Below are 19,849 nucleotides of genomic sequence, written 5' to 3'. Positions count from 1 at the left end.
CCTAATTACTACTTTCTTATTATTTGGTGCGTTCAGCCAGCCCTAACATATGGTTTCTCCATGTGTGAGTTTTCCTTTGTGGTCAACAAAATGTGATTTTTTAAGTAAAATATTTCCCACCTAGGTATGAGAAGGACTTCTCCCTTTGTGAGATATTTCATGTTTAGTCAGACTACTTTTGTTGGTCAAATATTTTTCACAATCTGAACATGGAAATGGTTTCTCCCCTGTGTGATTTCTCTGGTGAATAATAAAATGTGAAATCCACTTAAAATGTTTCCGACATTGAAAATAGTTTCTCACCTGTAAGTTCTCCAATGTGTAAAATTATGTGATTTGTAAAACATTTCCCACATTCTAAACATGAATATGGCTATTCTACTGTGTGAGTTGTCTGATGTGTAACAAGACTTGATTTATCTAAAAAAAAGATTTCTCACATTCTGTACATGACAATGGCTTCTCCCCTGTTTGAGTTATCTGATGTATAACAAGCTTTGATCTATATGCAAAAAATTTCCCACATTCTGAACATGAAAATGGCTTCTTTCCTGTGTGACTTATCTGATGTATAAAAAGATGTGATTTATATGCAAAAGATTTTTCACATTCTGAACAGGACTATGGCTTCTCCCCAGTGTGAGTTCTCTGATATGTAAACAGATGTGATTTCCTGGCAAAACACTTCTACATTCTGAATATTAAAATGGCTTCTCCCCTGTGTGACTTCTCTGATGTGTAACAAGACTTGATTTATCTCTAAAAGATTTCTCACAATCTGAACATGAAAATGGCTTCTCCCCTGTGTGAGTAATCTGATGGTTAACAAGATTTTGATTTATCTGAAAAAGATTTCTCGCATAATGAACATGAAAATAGCTTCTGCACTGTGTGAGTTCTCTAATGTGTAACAAGATTTGATTTATCTGCAAAAAATGTATTTGTGGAATAGTGGTATAAACGTCAGTTATATCTTGTGTGATATTAGGGTCATCGGATTTAAAAACATAAGAGGTCAGTTGTCCTTCTGATCTTCTGGTGCAGTCACCTGTCAAGATTAGGCTACGTTCACACTAGCGTCGCGCCGCCCTGCGTCGGCAACGCAACGCGCGACGCACGAAAAAACGCACACAAACGCACGCAAAAACGCGCGCGTTTTGCTACGCGTGCGTCGTTTTTTGACGAGAATCGGACGCACAGAAAATGCAACTTGTTGCATTTTCTTGCGTCCGACGCTAGCGTCGTAAACGACGCAAGTGTCAAAAAACGCCACCCAAAAAACGCACGCGTCCCCTATGTTAAACATAGGGGCGCGTCGCCGCTGCGTCGCCGCTGCGTCGCCGGCGCAACAGCGACGCACATTGGCGGAACGCCAATGTGAACGTAGCCTTAAACATTTTTAAATTAAACATTCTGAATTATATTTTCAAAACATACACTGAAACTTGTTGACGTTCTATAGGAAAATTCTAATTATATACTAAGACAAGAACTGTTCTCAAGACAAGAGTAGACACCAGAGCAGGAACCAGTAGAATAATAAGAAATAAGAAAAAGAAGCATCTACTAAAGCAAAGGGTTTATAGGGCCTTTTTTAGTCTTTGCAATACCGATAATAACAAGTCTCCTCACAGGCAAATAATGGAGCATACAGAGAAAATGTATCTAGTCCCCAAACAGGATCTAATCAAACTAAGGCCCCCTATTTCAGATAACATATGACGGGGTGTTATTCATTGCCTTGCTCATGAGATTAGTGAGATTTTACAACACTGTGACATGCCCGATGACGTGAAAATTAAAATGTATATTACCATACTACAGAGATACTTGGTTCATGCTAAACCCAATGCAAAGGAACCAGCAACTTTACATCTCATTAGCTCCTGAATCTGATCACCAATAACTGGAATTGTAAGCCATGTAAACCAGCGATATAAAAAGGCTGAATTTTTACTAAGCAGATTACTGCAGAATAAAAATGTTACAACATGGAAGTATAAAAGCAAATTTATATTCAAAGGATCTGTAATACCACGATCTAACTTCCTGGATTTGGTATGTAGTACAACACAGAGCCGTTCCCTGACCAGCAGGAATCTATCTCGGAGTTGGGATTCATTTATGCAGGCAATGGCCGAGTTGAATATTACATCTATAGTTGTGGGTAATTCAATACTTGACAGCTTTTAGATGGATTCAAATTCTCCATCAATTATGCGAGTGGTGTATCTACACCCCAAATGCTATCCACACCACACCTTCGATTCAATCTTTACAATCCCATCATTAGGTATCACACAACGAACTCTGCTATATAAAAAATATCTCTTCTGATCCTACAATCCATGTGGCTCACGATGTAAGTGATGTGTAGGATAAATTATATACCTGGATTGTAACAATCATATTATTCTGTAAGAAATGTAATGATGTATATTATTAAATGCATTTGTGATACTTTTATATTATTCTGCAAAAATTGTAATGATGTATATTATTGCAGTTGTAATACTTTTTATATTATTGAATTGTCTTGTGTCTACATAAAATTTGTAAAAACAAGAGTGTGCGGCCTGTGGAGGAGCACTGAGAGACAGAATGGGTGTGGATAAAATTAAAAGGTGCAAACCTTTATTAAGGGATAAATTCCACAAGGCGTTTCAACGGCAAGACACTGTCTTCATCAGGTGTGTACTGAAGATGGCGTCTTGCCGTTGAAATGCGTTGCACCTTTTAATTTTATCCTTACCCATTCTGTCTCTCAGCGCTCCTCCACAGGCTGCACTTTTGTTTTTATTCTCTATCCCTCTCTGAGGGTGCGTGTCTAGAGCTGCGACTCACTGGACTATTCCTTAATTCATTCTTGCCAGGACTCTTCCTTACGTTACCCTCAGGACCTGCGGTCACGTGTGGCAGAGCACACACAGCGGTCACGCTGGACTATCTCTGCACACCGGCCCCAGCAGGCACCTTGGGTCGCCAGGACTTTTCTAATTTTAAATTTATCCTCATCCACTGTGTCTTAGCGCTCCCTCCAGACCACATACCTTTCTTGATTACATAAAATCTGTGACTGACTCATTCTGAGAGGTAATTATTTTCAGGACAATAAAATCTTTTAAACCATTTACAATATTGTAAAAAAGGAGAATGGACAACACCTTCAAAAATCACATGTTGATCTAAAGCCGCTAGGCAAAAATTTATATAAGTGAACATGAGGTTCTTAGTTTAACATTCTGATCAGACTGTATGAATCCCACTGCCACGTCACGGCAATACTTACAATATTGTGTCTCTCCTTTTTTTTTTTTACAAACCTACAAAACACACACTTTATACTTGGGAAGGTGATTTGGAAGAGCTGAATAATAGATTTATGGGCCCTATAAATAATATGCCCAATCAGTGATAAACACACTATCAAATAAGAATGACAAATGATCTAAGAATGACAAATAAACGATCTGAGGGGTATATCAAACTCCTATAAAATACTGCATATATAGTGAATACAGGCCTAAGCGATGAGAATCATGCTATCAAATAAGAATGACAAATACATAATGTGAATATCAAACTCATAAAATATAGGGAGAGATACAAGATATCAAACACATAAAATGCAGGGAACAGCACAACAAATCGTCTGATGGGGAGGGGAGGGCGACAGCACACCCTTTTTGATACCCTTTGATAGGGGCACGGCCTTGTCAGGTTAAGCTTGACAAATAACTTGTAAGCTACACTACTTGTATTTTTTCAGCCGGGGCCATGGACCCCTAAACTGGCATCCTGTAGAACGACAAATTGTGTCCCTCGTAATGGAGCCATGCTCTCCTGTAGAGTCTCAAGGTTCATTGGATGTATATCTCTATATGGAGGTATATGTTACAGAGGCACATACATTCTCTTTTTATAGTTTACAACTGTCCTTCAAGCCAGCATCCAGAGGTAAAAGGGAAAAATGATGAAGTCTACTCGCATTATTTGATTATTTAATCTATTTGCATAGTTTTTCCTCATCTGTTTTGCAAGCCAACAAGCTAGCTGGCCTGGACAATGTGTAATCAACATATCAGCAAAGATCATTATTCATTTACACTGCGTCTCTGGTCATCCAGTATAATAGCACAATATATTACATTATAACATCAAATGTCAACTTACAAGTCAATATTACAGGCTTATACATACAAAAATCTGTGTTTTGTTGACCAATCAGAAAAATACAAATTCAAAAGTCACCATTTATATATTTATAACAGTCAATGCCCCCTGACAGCACTAAAAACCCTCTGAGACAAGACGCAAGCGGCAGGGCTGCACAATACCTCCAAAGTATAGAGTGACAGCTCATGCCAGGTGTCCAGCTTTGAGACCCCATAGTAGTTGAAGGTCACAGAGGAATTAGGGATTACACTGGTTTAGTCAGCCAGGTATTGCTCGACCATCTTTAAAAATGTTTCCCTCCTTGTCAAAAATAACCGGTTATCAGGCCTTGGTTGCTAGGATGTTGTAATGAATTTGGACCATGCATTTGACAATGTACCTCTGTGTTGTGAATTCTGTGGCTGAATTCGCTCCTGTGGTCACAAGTGGTACTGCAGCTTCTGAGCTTCCTCCCTCAGGTGTTCTGGTGAGCTCGTTAACTGCTTCATTACTTAACTCCGCCTGATGCTGCTATCCTTGCTCCTTGTCAATGTTTCAGTGTTGGATCTGAGCTTCTCCTGATTGTTCCTGTGACCTGCTGCTCTGTATAGCTAAGTGCTTTTTGCTTTTTTTGTTGCTTTTTTTCTGTCCAGCTTGTCTTTTGTTTTGCTGGAAGCTCTGAGACGCAAAGGGTGTACCGCCATGCCGTTAGTTCGGCACGGTGGTTTTTTTTTGCCCCCCTTTGCGTGGTTTTGCTTTAGGGTTTTTTGTAGACTGCAAAGTTCGCTTTACTGTCCTCGCTCTGTCCTAGAATATCGGGCCCCACTTTGCTGAATCTATTTCATCCCTACGTTTTGTCTTTTCATCTTACTCACAGTCATTATATGTGGGGGGCTGCCTTTTCCTTTGGGGAATTTCTCTGGGGCAAGTCAGGCCTATTTTTCTATCTTCAGGCTAGCTAGTTTCTTAGGCTGTGCCGAGTTGCCTAGGTAGTTGTTAGGCGCAATCCACAGCCGCTTTTAGTTGAGTTTAGGATAGGATCAGGTGTGCAGTCTACAGAGTTTCCACGTCTCAGAGCTCGTTCTTGTTTTTTTGGGTATTTGTCAGATCACTGTGTGCGCTCTGATCGCTAAGAACACTGTGTTTCTGGATTGCCTTCATAACACCTGTCATTAGCAAACATAACAGTACAAGGAGCCCCAAACTAATGATTCTCAATAGAGGGAAAGAAAAAGTTCTGACATCATTTTTTTTTTTTTTGTCTGCTCTGTGTTCACTTTTTTTTTTTCCCCTAGACATTTGGGTGATTCTGGACACAGGTGTGGACATGGATATTCAGGGTCTGTGCTCTTCAATGGATAATCTCGTTATAAATGTACAAAAAATTCAAGATACTATTGATCAGAAATCTATGTTAGAACCAAGAATTCCTATTCCTGATTTGTTTTTTGGAGATAGAACTAAGTTTCTAAGTTTCAAAAATAATTGTAAGCTATTTCTGGCCTTGAAACCTCATTCTTCTGGTAATCCTATTCAACAGGTTTTGATTATTATTTCTTTTTTGCGCGGCGACCCTCAAGACTGGGCATTTTCTCTTGCGCCAGGAGACCCTGCATTGAGTAGTGTCGATGCGTTTTTCCTGGCGCTCGGATTGCTGTACGATGAGCCTAATTCAGTGGATCAGGCTGAGAAAAATTTGCTGGCTTTGTGCCAGGGTCAGGATGATATAGAAGTATATTGTCAGAAATTTAGGAAATGGTCAGTACTCACTCAGTGGAATGAATCTGCGCTGGCAGCTTTGTTCAGAAAGGGTCTCTCTGAGGCTCTTAAGGATGTCATGGTGGGATTTCCTATGCCTGCTGGTTTGAATGAGTCTTTGTCTTTGGCCATTCAGATCGGTCGACGCTTGCGCGAGCGTAAATCTGTGCACCATTTGGCGGTACTGCCTGAGGTTAAACCTGAGCCTATGCAGTGCGATAGGACTATGACTAGAGTTGAACGGCAGGAATACAGACGTCTGAATGGTCTGTGTTTCTACTGTGGTGATTCCACTCATGCTATTTCTGATTGTCCTAAGCGCACTAAGCGGTCCGCTAGGTCTGCCGTCATTGGTACTGTACAGTCCAAATTCCTTCTGTCCATTACCTTGATATGCTCTTTGTCGTCGTTTTCTGTCATGGCGTTTGTGGATTCGGGCGCTGCCCTGAATCTGATGGATTTGGATTATGCTAAACGTTGTGGGTTTTTCTTGGAGCCTTTGCGGTGTCCTATACCATTGAGAGGAATTGATGCTACACCTTTGGCCAAGAATAAACCTCAATACTGGGCCCAGCTGACCATGTGCATGGCTCCTGCACATCAGGAAGTTATTCGCTTTCTGGTGTTGCATAATCTGCATGATGTGGTCGTGTTGGGGTTGCCATGGCTACAAACCCATAATCCAGTATTGGATTGGAATTCCATGTCGGTATCCAGCTGGGGTTGTCAGGGGGTACATGGTGATGTTCCATTTTTGTCGATTTCGTCATCCACCCCTTCTGAGGTCCCAGAGTTCTTGTCTGATTATCAGGATGTATTTGAAGAGCCCAAGTCCGATGCTCTACCTCCGCATAGGGATTGTGATTGTGCTATCAATTTGATTCCTGGTAGTAAATTCCCTAAAGGTCGATTATTTAATTTATCCGTGCCCGAACACGCCGCTATGCGCAGTTATGTGAAGGAATCCCTGGAGAAGGGACATATTCGCCCATCGTCATCACCACTGGGAGCAGGGTTCTTCTTTGTAGCCAAGAAGGATGGTTCGCTGAGACCGTGTATTGATTACCGCCTTCTTAATAAGATCACTGTTAAATTTCAGTATCCCTTGCCATTGTTATCTGACTTGTTTGCTCGGATTAAGGGGGCTAGTTGGTTCACTAAGATAGATCTTCGTGGTGCGTATAATCTGGTGAGAATCAGGCAAGGAGATGAATGGAAAACTGCATTCAATACGCCCGAGGGTCATTTTGAGTATCTAGTGATGCCGTTCGGACTTGCCAATGCTCCATCTGTGTTTCAGTCTTTTATGCATGACATCTTCCGTGAGTATCTGGATAAATTCCTGATTGTTTACTTGGATGACATTTTGATCTTCTCAGATGATTGGGAGTCTCATGTGAAGCAGGTCAGAATGGTTTTTCAGGTCCTGCGTGCTAACTCTTTGTTTGTGAAGGGATCAAAGTGTCTCTTCGGTGTGCAGAAAGTTTCATTTTTGGGGTTCATCTTTACCCCTTCTACTATCGAGATGGATCCAGTTAAGGTCCAAGCCATCCAGGATTGGATTCAGCCGACATCTCTGAAAAGTCTGCAAAAGTTCCTGGGCTTTGCTAATTTTTATCGTCGCTTCATCTGTAATTTTTCTAGCATTGCCAAACCATTGACCGATTTGACCAAGAAGGGTGCTGATTTGGTTAATTGGTCTTCTGCTGCTGTGGAAGCTTTTCAGGAGTTGAAGCGTCGTTTTTGTTCTGCCCCTGTGTTGTGTCAGCCAGATGTTTCTCTTCCGTTCCAGGTCGAGGTTGATGCTTCTGAGATTGGAGCAGGGGCGGTTTTGTCACAGAGAGGTTCTGATTGCTCAGTGATGAAACCATGTGCTTTCTTTTCCAGGAAGTTTTCGCCCGCTGAGCGTAATTATGATGTGGGCAATCGAGAGTTGCTGGCCATGAAGTGGGCATTCGAGGAGTGGCGTCATTGGCTTGAAGGAGCTAAGCATCGCGTGGTGGTATTGACTGATCATAAGAACTTGACTTATCTCGAGTCTGCCAAGCGCTTGAATCCTAGACAGGCCCGTTGGTCGTTATTTTTTGCCCGCTTCGACTTTGTGATTTCGTACCTTCCGGGCTCTAAAAATGTGAAGGCGGATGCTCTGTCTAGGAGTTTTGTGCCCGACTCTCCGGGTTTATCTGAGCCAGCGGGTATCCTCAAGGAAGGAGTCATTGTGTCTGCCATCTCCCCTGATTTGCGGCGGGTGCTGCAAAAATTTCAGGCGAATAAACCTGATCGTTGTCCAGCAGAGAAACTGTTCGTCCCTGATAGGTGGACTAATAAACTTATCTCTGAACTTCATTGTTCGGTGTTGGCTGGTCATCCTGGAATCTTTGGTACCAGAGAGTTAGTGGCTAGATCCTTCTGGTGGCCATCTCTGTCACGGGATGTACGTACTTTTGTGCAGTCCTGTGGGATTTGTGCTAGGGCTAAGCCCTGCTGTTCTCGTGCCAGTGGGTTGCTTTTGCCCTTGCCGGTCCCAAAGAGGCCTTGGACACATATTTCGATGGATTTCATTTCTGACCTTCCCGTTTCTCAAAAGATGTCAGTCATTTGGGTGGTCTGTGATCGCTTTTCTAAAATGGTCCATCTGGTGCCCTTGGCTAAATTGCCTTCCTCCTCTGATTTGGTACCTTTGTTCTTTCAGCATGTGGTTCGGTTGCATGGCATTCCTGAGAATATTGTTTCTGACAGAGGTTCCCAGTTTGTTTCAAGGTTTTGGCTAGCCTTTTGTGGTAGGATGGGCATTGACCTATCCTTTTCCTCGGCTTTCCATCCTCAGACTAATGGCCAGACCGAACGAACCAATCAGACCTTGGAAACATATCTGAGATGTTTTGTTTCTGCAGACCAGGATGATTGGGTGTCCTTTTTGCCGTTGGCTGAGTTCGCCCTTAATAATCGGGCCAGCTCGGCTACCTTGGTTTCTCCATTTTTTTGCAATTCTGGGTTCCATCCTCGTTTCTCTTCAGGACAGGTTGAGTCTTCGGACTGTCCTGGTGTGGATTCTGTGGTGGATAGGTTGCAGCAGATCTGGACTCAGGTAGTGGACAATTTGATCTTGTCCCAGGAGAAAGCTCAACTTTTCGCTAATCGCAGACGCCGTGTTGGGGATCTGGTTTGGTTATCTTCTCGTCATATTCCTATGAAGGTTTCCTCTCCTAAATTTAAACCTCGTTTTATTGGTCCGTATAGGATTTCTGAGGTTCTCAATCCTGTGTCTTTTCGTTTGACCCTCCCAGACTCCTTTTCCATACATAATGTATTCCATAGGTCGTTGTTGCGGAGATACGTGGCACCTATGGTTCCATCTGTTGAGCCTCCTGCCCCGGTTTTGGTGGAGGGGGAATTGGAGTATATTGTGGAGAAGATTTTGGATTCTCGTGTTTCTAGACGGAAACTCCAGTATCTGGTTAAATGGAAGGGTTATGCTCAGGAAGATAATTCCTGGGTTTTTGCCTCTGATGTTCATGCTTCCGATCTTGTTCGTGCCTTTCATGCGGCTCATCCTGGTCGGCCTGGGGGCTCTGGTGAGGGTTCGGTGACCCCTCCTCATGGGGGGGGTACTGTTGTGAATTCTGTGGCTGAATTCACTCCTGTGGTCACAAGTGGTACTGCAGCTTCTGAGCTTCCTCCCTCAGGTGTTCTGGTGAGCTCGTTAACTGCTTCATTACTTAACTCCGCCTGATGCTGCTATCCTTGCTCCTTGTCAATGTTTCAGTGTTGGATCTGAGCTTCTCCTGATTGTTCCTGTGACCTGCTGCTCTGTATAGCTAAGTGCTTTTTGCTTTTTTTGTTGCTTTTTTTCTGTCCAGCTTGTCTTTTGTTTTGCTGGAAGCTCTGAGACGCAAAGGGTGTACCGCCGTGCCGTTAGTTCGGCACGGTGGTTTTTTTTTGCCCCCTTTGCGTGGTTTTGCTTTAGGGTTTTTTGTAGACTGCAAAGTTCGCTTTACTGTCCTCGCTCTGTCCTAGAATATCGGGCCCCACTTTGCTGAATCTATTTCATCCCTACGTTTTGTCTTTTCATCTTACTCACAGTCATTATATGTGGGGGGCTGCCTTTTCCTTTGGGGAATTTCTCTGGGGCAAGTCAGGCCTATTTTTCTATCTTCAGGCTAGCTAGTTTCTTAGGCTGTGCCGAGTTGCCTAGGTAGTTGTTAGGCGCAATCCACAGCCGCTTTTAGTTGTGTTTAGGATAGGATCAGGTGTGCAGTCTACAGAGTTTCCACGTCTCAGAGCTCGTTCTTGTATTTTTGGGTATTTGTCAGATCACTGTGTGCGCTCTGATCGCTAAGAACACTGTGTTTCTGGATTGCCTTCATAACACCTGTCATTAGCAAACATAACACCTCTGCCTCTGCTGTGTATCTCCGGTGCCTCTCTTCCTTGGTTGGGAAAGGACACTTGCCCTCTGCTGCTAGCGTGGTTTGATGGGTTTTTTTTCTGCATATTTCCCACAATGGCCTTCTGGTATAGCAGAATTTTAGAAAACCTCTCCGCCACAGGAAGGAGATGCAAAGTTCTCCTTGTAGTGTGGGTCTATCAGGGAGAACAACCAGTACTTTTTTTTGGCCAAGGTATATATAACGCGAGGGTCACAGGAAAAGCAGTGCTACATAAAATTGGCCATATGTGCCAAGCTCACTACAGCCAACACTTCCTTGTCTCTACCATGATGACTACTCTCCATCTCCAACTCGTCAGCCTATCCACATAGGAGAGACCGGACAAAGCTTGAATGGGTACTAGCCTATGTTGTGCTAGCAACTAGATCCTGTTCCTCCTCTTCATTGTTATCCAATGCACGCTGAGCAGATGAAATGAGGCTGGGCTAGGTAATATCTCCCTGTCTCATATCTTCCTTCATCTCCACCTGGTCTGCATGCATAGCTTCATGTTTAATTTTCAGTGACTGTTAAAGTAGGCGCAGAAGTGGGATTGTTGCAGGAACTGTGACGTCATCGCCGCTCACCATCTTTGTGGACTCCTCAGGCTTAGAAAACCACACAAATGTCAAACAATTATGCCCACGCATTAGGCACAGCACCAAAGGGCGTGTTGGAGCTGGTATTGCACAACTGGCCTCTGCTTCTCTCAAATCGTTACCCGTATGTGCAGTGGAGTTTCAGCACGTCACGTCATGTACCAGTAGGTGAGCTGGCACTTGTATGCGCTGCTGCAGCACTGCCAGAGTGGCAGCAGCACTACCAGACTTGGGGAAATGAGCACTGATGCAGAGTACCTGGATCAGAGGCTCTGGCAAATCTGTCTGAATGCTGTGCTGGGACGATTTGGAATTGCCTAATTATGGTGCATTATAATTTGCAAGGACAGGGGCAGGGCAAGAGGCTTCCACACCAGTGTCATAAACGGGATTGGGAAGCACCTAATACAGGAGTAGAGGCAGTGGTGTCACCCGTCTGCACCAATCATAGACCCAGGCATTGGGTGCTTAGATGACCAGTGCCTGATCATGTTAATGGTGCTTAGGCTCTTAGTGGTTAGGTCTCTTTACGCTCTTTAAAAAGTCCCAGACTGGTGAACTCTTTGATGGAGAAATTCTCGAGTGTCAGTACTCTATGGAACAGTTGCCTGCCTTCTACCTCTGATCACCTCACTGCCTCTTTCGGTGTGGTTGATCTATCCCCCTCAGTGCTCCTGGCCTTGCTGTTCATGCCACCCTGGGTCACTGACTTTGTCACTGACTTCGTCTTCCACCACTGCATCTTGGTCCTCCTGACTTGGTGACTTAACAACAACCTGACTTGTCAACAACTTTGCCTCATCATCATCTTCTTCCTTAAGACAAAATGTGGGTGCTCTAAGTTTTGTGCATCATTAAACTGAATGTCCACTTGTCCCTCTTGGAACATGCAGGTTGAGTGGCCACAATCAAGAAATTATGCTGTAAAGAGCTTCACGGAGTGTCCTAGTGTGGGATCACTAATCTTCTGGGACTCAAAATGGAAGGAGGATCAGCATGCTAGAAGCATTATCTGCTATACAACTGACCACCGGATCGCACTGTTCTGTGTTCAGAAGTGGTGTACCTTACTTTCCTGCAAAGTGGGACAGGAACCTATGTGATGTGGATGGGCATGGTTCTTGTACATCAGAAATAGGAGTAGTCACATCTGTCCCACATCCTTGGCATCTACGTGTACCATCATTAGCTCCTCTACTTCCCTGTCCCTTACATCAAGCATTACCAATTTTCTACTTGCTAGGTCTCTAGAAACCAACTTTATTTTTGATTTAAAAATAAAACAAAAATGTCACCTGCAGCAGTCAACGTGTTTTTTTTTTTAGTTTAATTGCACCATAATGTAAAACAAAGCACGTAAAACTATATGGATTACAAATTCAATCCATAAAAATGTCTCAAGGCTTATTTGGAGTGTTATATACCACTGAAATGCAGCACAAAGCAAGTAATATTCTATGAATAACACTATAGTCTATTTTTTCACTCCACAAAAAAAAGAATGTGGTCAACTGCCGCTGCTATATATTTAGCAATGGACTGCAGAGCACTAAGCCCCTGTATTCAGCCAATCACCCTGCTCATGCAACTGTCCCTCACTAGGCTAAATGAAGAATGTATCTGATAAAAACAACAAAGCACAAGATGAACCCTTACAATGACTTAATATGATGGCTCAGCTGCAGCAACAGTATCAACACTACAGGACTCCGATTCGTTATACTGTGCACACAGGCCTGTACAACCATTCTCTTCCTCCAATAAGAACTGTCCCTGAGCTGTGCACTGGCGTCAATGTACTGAGCGTGGCAGCACCTGTTCCTTTATAACCCCTAATTATATAATAATATTGTCTCCATCCCCACCAATCTGTAGAATGTAAGCCCGCAAGGGCAAGGTTGTCACCCATCTGTATCAGTCTGTAATTGTTAGTTTGCTTACTGTAAGGCTATATTTACACTTAGCGGTTTTTACCGCGGAACCGCCGCGATTTTGATGCTGCGGGTCCGCAGCAGTTTCCATAGCGTTTACAGTAACATGTAAACCCTATGGAAACCGCAAACCGCTGTGCACATGCTGCGGGAAAAACCGCGCGGGAACGCAGCGGTTTACAACCCGCAGCATGTCACTTCTTTGTGCAGAATCGCTGCGATTCTGCACCCATAGGAATACATTGAACCGCTTACTTCCCGCATGGGGCTGTGCCCACGTTGCGGGAAGTAAGCGGATAATGTGCGGGTGGTACCCGGGGTGGAGGAGAGGAGACTCTCCTCCAGGCCCTGGGAACCATATTTGGGGTTAAAAAATAAAAAATCTGGTTATACTCACCCTCTGATGTCCGGAGCTCCTGGGCGCTGCACGCGGCCGTCCGGTCAGAGTTGCTGTGCGACCAGGACCTGCGGTGACGTCGCGGTCACATGACCGTGACGTCACGAAGGGTCCTTCTCCCACAGCATCTTTGGAACCGGACCGCCGGGTGCAGCGCCCAGGAGATCCGGACATCAGAGGGTGAGTATAACCAATTTTTATTATTTTTAACATTACTATTGATGCTGCATATTGCTGCATATGCAGCATCAATAGTATAGGCGGAAACCCGCAGCGGAAACCGCGGAACAAACCGCGATAAATCTGCAGGGAGAACCGCAGTTGTTTTGCCCTGCAGATTTATCAAATCCGCTGCGGGAGAACCCCCAGGGACCCGACGCAAGGTGTGCACATAGCCTAAGTGATATCTGTAATTTGCATGTAACCCCTTCTCATGTACAGCACAATGGAATCAATGGTGCAATATAAATAAATAAATATTTAGAATTGAGAGTCCTCAGTGGTGGTCTCTCAATTCTAAATATTTTCCTATCCACTGGCTAACAGGGTACCAAGATATATTTATTTCCTGTATAAATAAATAATAATCTGGCCAGCCAATCATATTAATGCCAGTACTGAAATGGCTACAGCATTATAGTGATTTGCAGGCAATCCCCTGCATGCTTATTGGCTGTGTAACAGACACCAAACATGCGGAGTGGGGATTCAAACTTCAAATCCGAGCAACGACTAATGCTCACCGAGTATTTCCAAGCACCAAGATACTCAAGTGTTATCAGAGTATCACTGAGCACGTTCGCTCATCCTTAGTTATTATCCTTTATCATTTAATCATACAACTATCTATTGTTTTTGTTCAATTTGTCAATAACATATGGAGTGTCTCCAAGTCTGAGTTATTATTATTTATTATTAATTTATATAGCACCATTAATTCCATGGTGCTGTACATGAGAAGGGGTTACATCAAAATAAAAATATCACTTACAGAAAACAAAACTAACAATGACAGACTGTGGTAGAGAGGGAAGAGGACCCTGCCCTTGCGGGCTTACGTTCTACAGGATTATGGGGAAGGAGACAGTAGGTCGAGGGTTGCAGTAGCTCCAATGGTGTTGAGGTGGCCGTGTGGTCTTTACAGGCTGTAAGCTTCCTTGAAGAGGTGGGTTTTCAGGTTCCGTCTGAACGATCCAAAAGTAGTGGATAACCGGATGTGTTGGGGCACTGAATTCCAGAGGATGGGTGATATTCGGGAGAAGTCTTGGAGGCGATTGAGTGAGGAGAGAATAAACGTGGAGGAAAGGAGGAGGTCTTGGGAGGACCGGAGATTACGTGAGGGAAGATATTGAGAGATTAGTGTGGAAATATACGGAGGAGAAAGGTTATGGATGGCTTTGTAGGTCAGTGTTAGTAATTTAAACTGGATACGCTGGGAAATTGGGAGCCAGTGAAGGGATTTGCAAAGAGGTGAAGCAGGAGTGTAGCGAGGAGAGAGATTAATTAGTCGGGCAGCAGAGTTAAGGATGGACTGGAGGGGTGCGAGTGTTAGAAGGTAGGCCACAGAGGAGTATGTTGCAGTAGTCGAGGCGGGAGATGATTAGGGCATGAACGAGCATTTTGGTAGAGTGTGGGTTGAGGAAAGGATGGATTCTGGAAATATTTTTGAGCTGGAGGCGACAGGAGGTGGTGAGAGCTTGGATGTGCGGTTTGAAGGACAGGGCAGAGTCAAGGGTTACTCCGAGGCAGCGGATTTTGGGGACAGGGGAAAGTGTGATTTCATTTATTTTGATAGATAGATCAAGTAGGGAAGATATGCGTGATGGAGGAAAGATAATGAGTTCAGATTTGTCCACATTGAGCTTGAGGAAGCGAGAGAAGGAGGATATGGCCGATAGACACTCTGGGATTCTGGAGAGCAGAGAGGTAGATCTGAGTGTCATCGGCATATAGATGGTACTGGAAGCCATAGGACCTTATGAGTTGTCCCAGGCCGAGTGTATAGATTGAGAAGAGTAAGGGTCCTAGGACAGAGCCTTGGGGACTCCAACAGAGAGGGGGCGAGATGAAGAGGTAGTATGGGAGTAGGAAACACTAAATGTGCAGTTGGCAAGGTATGAGGAGATCCAAGATTGGGCAACGTCTTTGACACCAAAATAAGAGAGGATCTGTAGTAGGAGGCAGTGGTCAACTGTGTCGAAGGCAGAGGACAGGTCTAGGAGGAGGAGTATAGATAATTGTCTGTTAGCTTTGGCTGTAAGTAAGTCGTTAGTAATTTTGGTCAGGGCAGTCTCAGTGGAATGGTGGGGACGGAAACAAGATTGTAGGTTGTCGAAGAGAGTTAGATGCAAAGCGAGAGGAAAGTTCAGCATGGACATGCTGCTCAAGGAGTTTAGAAGCAAATGGGAGCAAAGATATGGGGCGATAGCTGGACATAGCGCTTGGGTCAAAGGATGGCTTTTTGAGGATAGGTGTGATAGTGGCATGTTTGAAGGCAGAAGGGAAGGTACCAGAAGTTAGTGAAAGGTTGAAGAGATGGGTTAGGGATGAGATTAGTGTGGTGGTGAGGTTGGGGAGGAGGTGGGATGGGGTCAAGTGCACAAGTGGTGAGGTTTGATTTGGAGAGATGAGCAAGCTCCGCTTCAGAGATTTTGGAGAGTGAAGTTATGGGGTTTGGGCATTGGTCTGGCATACAAAGGGGTTGAGGTGGTTGGACAACAAAGACTTGCCTTGTTTGGTCTATCTTATTATTGAAGTGCGTGGCAAAGTCCTCGACAACAATTAGGGAACTCTGAGGGGGCAGTGGTGGGCGGAGGATGGAGTTAAAAGTGTTGAACAACTTTTTGGGGTTGTGGGATAAGGAAGATACGAGGGTTGTGAAGTAGGTCTGTTTAGCAGAGGTGAGAACTGATTTGAATGCCAGTGTTGCTTGTTTGAGTGCAGTGAAATCATCTTGTGAATGCGTTTTCTTCCAACGCCGTTCTGCAATTCTAGATACTTGCCGAAGCTTTTTAGTGATGTTATTGTGCCAGGGTTGTCTATTGGTTTGTTGCACTCTGCTATGCATGACTGGGGCGATCGTGTCAATAGCTGATGCAAGAGTGGCATTGTAGAAAGCAGTGGCAGTGTCGTGGAGTGAGGTTATAGAGGACAGTGGTAGGATAGAGTCAGAGAGTGTGTTGGTGTCTAGGTGTGCGAGGTTCCTTTGTGGGTGCGCATGGTGCTGGACATGGGTGACATGTGAGGAGGACAGTGATTAGAAAGTGAGTAGATGGTGGTCAGATAGAGGGAAGGGAGAGGGGAGGTTGTGAAGTTAGATAAGGAGCATAAACGGGTGAAGACCAGGTCTAATGTGTGTCTGTGTGGGTGGCTGTAGGGATTCGGACAGAAATCCGAGAGTGGACCCTCCGGGTCGTGACTCTAGAGCCCCCGGGGTCGAGCGGACCAGATGGAATCACCCCCTATACAGGGAGCGTTAGGAGCAGGACCTCGGGGGAATGGAGACACAACAGCTAGAGCCAAAGGGACGACCCAAGATAGATGGAGACTACAGAGCTATTTAGAGTGGCGGGGCATAAAAGGAAAACAGGACTTAACTGAAGACGACAGGAACACAGACGACGTAGAACACGGATGGATCACAGGACTTGGCAGGAGACGGCAGGAACACGGAACCAGGTAGGACACACAGCAGGAAGACGGAACTTGGCAGGACACCAGGAACACGGAACTTGGCAGGACACCAGGAACACGGAACTTGGTAGGACACAGCAGGTACACGGAACTTGGTAGGACACAGCAGGAACACGGAACTTGGTAGGACACAGCAGGTACACGGAACTTGGCAGGAAACAGCAGGAACACGGAACTTGGCAGGACACAGCAGGAACACGGAACTTGGCAGGACACACAGCAGGAACACGGAACTAGGCAGGACACACAGCAGGAACACGGAACTTGGTAGGACACAGCACTGAAACAAAGCGAACACTAAGCAGGGAAAAGATATCGGAATAGGGGAGCCTAGGACATAGGGACACTGACGACAGACAGTGCACCTACAAAGCAAAGGCGTCTTACCTAGGAAGACGCCGGGAAGAAATACCCGATGGGCGCCGCCATGTTGGGGCGGAGCCACCGGGTCGCGACCTCCCAGAAGGCTCTGCGATGGAGGAGACGCGACCGCGCATGCGCAGTGAGACCGGACGCCGTGAGCCGGCGAAGGAGGAAGCAGAGCGGCGCGGGACAGGATCGCTAGTGCGCCGAGGGATGAGAGAAGCCGGGTAAGTATGTGCAGCGGTCGTAACAGTACCCCCCTCCTTAGTCCCCCTCTTTTTAAGGCTAGAAAGGAATCTTTTCATGATAAGAGGAGCATTGATGTTCTCTCGAGGCTCCCAGGACCTCTCCTCAGGACCAAATCCCTCCCAATCAATCAAAAAATAAGTCTTACCCCTAACTACCTTTTTAGCAAGAAAATCTTTAACATTAAAGATTCCATCAGAAGTACAGAGCTGAGGAGAGGGAGAGGTAGCGGAGTGAAAATGATTAAAGACTGCGGGTTTGAGAAGAGACACATGGAAGGCATTGGGAATGCGCAAAGAGGCAGGTAGCTTCAACTTATAAGAGACATCATTAATGCGACTCAAGATAGGAAAAGGACCAATATAGCGAGGACCCAGTTTGCAAGAGGGAATTTTAAGCTTGATATAGCGAGAGGAGAGCCAAACTTTATCACCCAGAGAATATGGCGGAGCATCCAAACGCTTCTTGTCAGCAAACTTTTTCATATTAAGGCTAGCTCTCTCAAGAGCCACTTTGGTCTCATTCCAAATCGTAGAGAATTCCCGGGACAAGAAATCCGCTGCCGGTACCCCCGAGGAAAGAGAAACAGGAAGAGGAATGTTCGGATGTTGACCATAGACTACAACAAAAGGAGTTTTGGAGGAAGACTCGCTGGGAAGATTGTTATACGAGAATTCGGCCCAGGGGAGAAGAGAGACCCAGTCATCTTGGTGTGCGTTGGAGAAATGTCGCAGATATGTAGTTAGAACTTTATTAACTCGCTCCACTTGTCCGTTGGACTGAGGGTGATAGGCGGAAGAGAAATCCAAGTTAACCTTTAATAGACTGCAGAGAGCTCTCCAAAAACGTGAGGTAAATTGTACTCCACGGTCTGAGACGATATGATGTGGAAAACCATGAAGACGGAAGACTTGGTGTAAAAAGATCTTTGCCAACTCTGGAGCGGAAGGCAGACCAGGCAATGCGATGAAGTGAGACATCTTAGAGAACCGATCTACAACAACCAAGATGACAGAGCAATTCGAGGAACACGGTAGATCAGTGATGAAGTCCATAGCTATATGACTCCAAGGGACGGAAGGCACAGGCAGAGGATGCAGGAGACCGGAAGGAAGCTGCCTAGGGACTTTATTCTTGGCACAAGAAGGGCAAGAGGCGATGAATTTGGTGACGTCTTCTCGGAGAGATGGCCACCAGTAGTGCCGAGAGATAAGAGAAAGTGTCTTCTTGACTCCTACATGTCCTGCAATTTTGGAGGAGTGACCCCAACGTAAAACTCTCTCCTTGTCTTGATTAGCCACAAGAGTCTTGCCAGGAGGAGTAGAAATCACTCTAAGCGGAGCAAGAGTGACGATCTTCGCAGGATCAATGATGTGAGCCGGAGAATCCTCAATGTCCTGAGGCTGAAAGGATCTCGAAAGAGCATCTGCTTTGACATTCTTATTTCCGGGTCGGAAATGAAGTTCAAATTCAAATCGTCCGAAGAATAAAGACCATCTGGCTTGTCGTGGATTTAGTCTTTGGGCAGACTGAATATAGGCCAGATTCTTGTGGTCTGTGTAAATGGTGAAAGGATGAAGAGACCCCTCAAGAAGATAACGCCATTCTTCCAAAGCTAGCTTGATGGCCAATAGTTCTTTGTCCCCTATAGAGTAGTTACGCTCAGGGGCGAAAAAGGTTTTAGAAAAAAAACCACAGGTCACCAAACGTCCGGACGAAGATTTTTGCAGAAGTACAGCTCCAGCTCCAATAGAGGATGCGTCGACCTCAAGGACAAACGGTCTATTAGCATCAGGACGATGAAGCACAGGGGCCGTGGCGAAACTTTGTTTGAGGGACAGAAAGGACTCTTCAGCCTCAGGGGTCCAAAGACTGGAGTTGACTCCCTTGCGAACTAGGGCAGAGATAGGCTTGGTCAAGGAAGAAAAATGAGGAATAAATTGTCTATAGTAATTGGCAAAGCCAAGAAAACGTTGGATTGCTTTTGTTCCAAGAGGACGAGGCCAATTCAGGACAGCAGAAACCTTCTCTGGATCCATCTCTAAGCCAGATCTTGAGACAATATATCCAAGGAAGGGAAGGGAAGATTGTTCAAAGACGCACTTCTCAATCTTAGCGAACAGATGATTCTCTCTTAGCCTTTGCAGAACACGACGGACATCTCGCCTGTGAGTGGAGAGATCCGGAGAAAAGATGAGAATGTCGTCAAGGTAAACTACGACTGAGGAGTAGAGAAGATCCCGAAATACATCGTTCACAAATTCCTGGAAAACCGCG

The 19,849-nt window shown here is 44.9% G+C and overlaps 1 pseudogene; it reads right to left on the bottom strand.

Moving 5' to 3' along the window:
• Positions 1 to 420: 420 nt before the first annotated feature.
• LOC138666574 (oocyte zinc finger protein XlCOF22-like) lies at positions 421 to 12,125 on the bottom strand (annotated as a pseudogene).
• Positions 12,126 to 19,849: the final 7,724 nt, after the last annotated feature.

Source organism: Ranitomeya imitator, chromosome 2 (genome assembly GCF_032444005.1).
Source record: "Ranitomeya imitator isolate aRanImi1 chromosome 2, aRanImi1.pri, whole genome shotgun sequence".
NCBI classification, from domain to species: Eukaryota; Metazoa; Chordata; class Amphibia; order Anura; family Dendrobatidae; genus Ranitomeya; species Ranitomeya imitator.
This window is presented reverse-complemented; position numbering and strand designations above follow the sequence as displayed.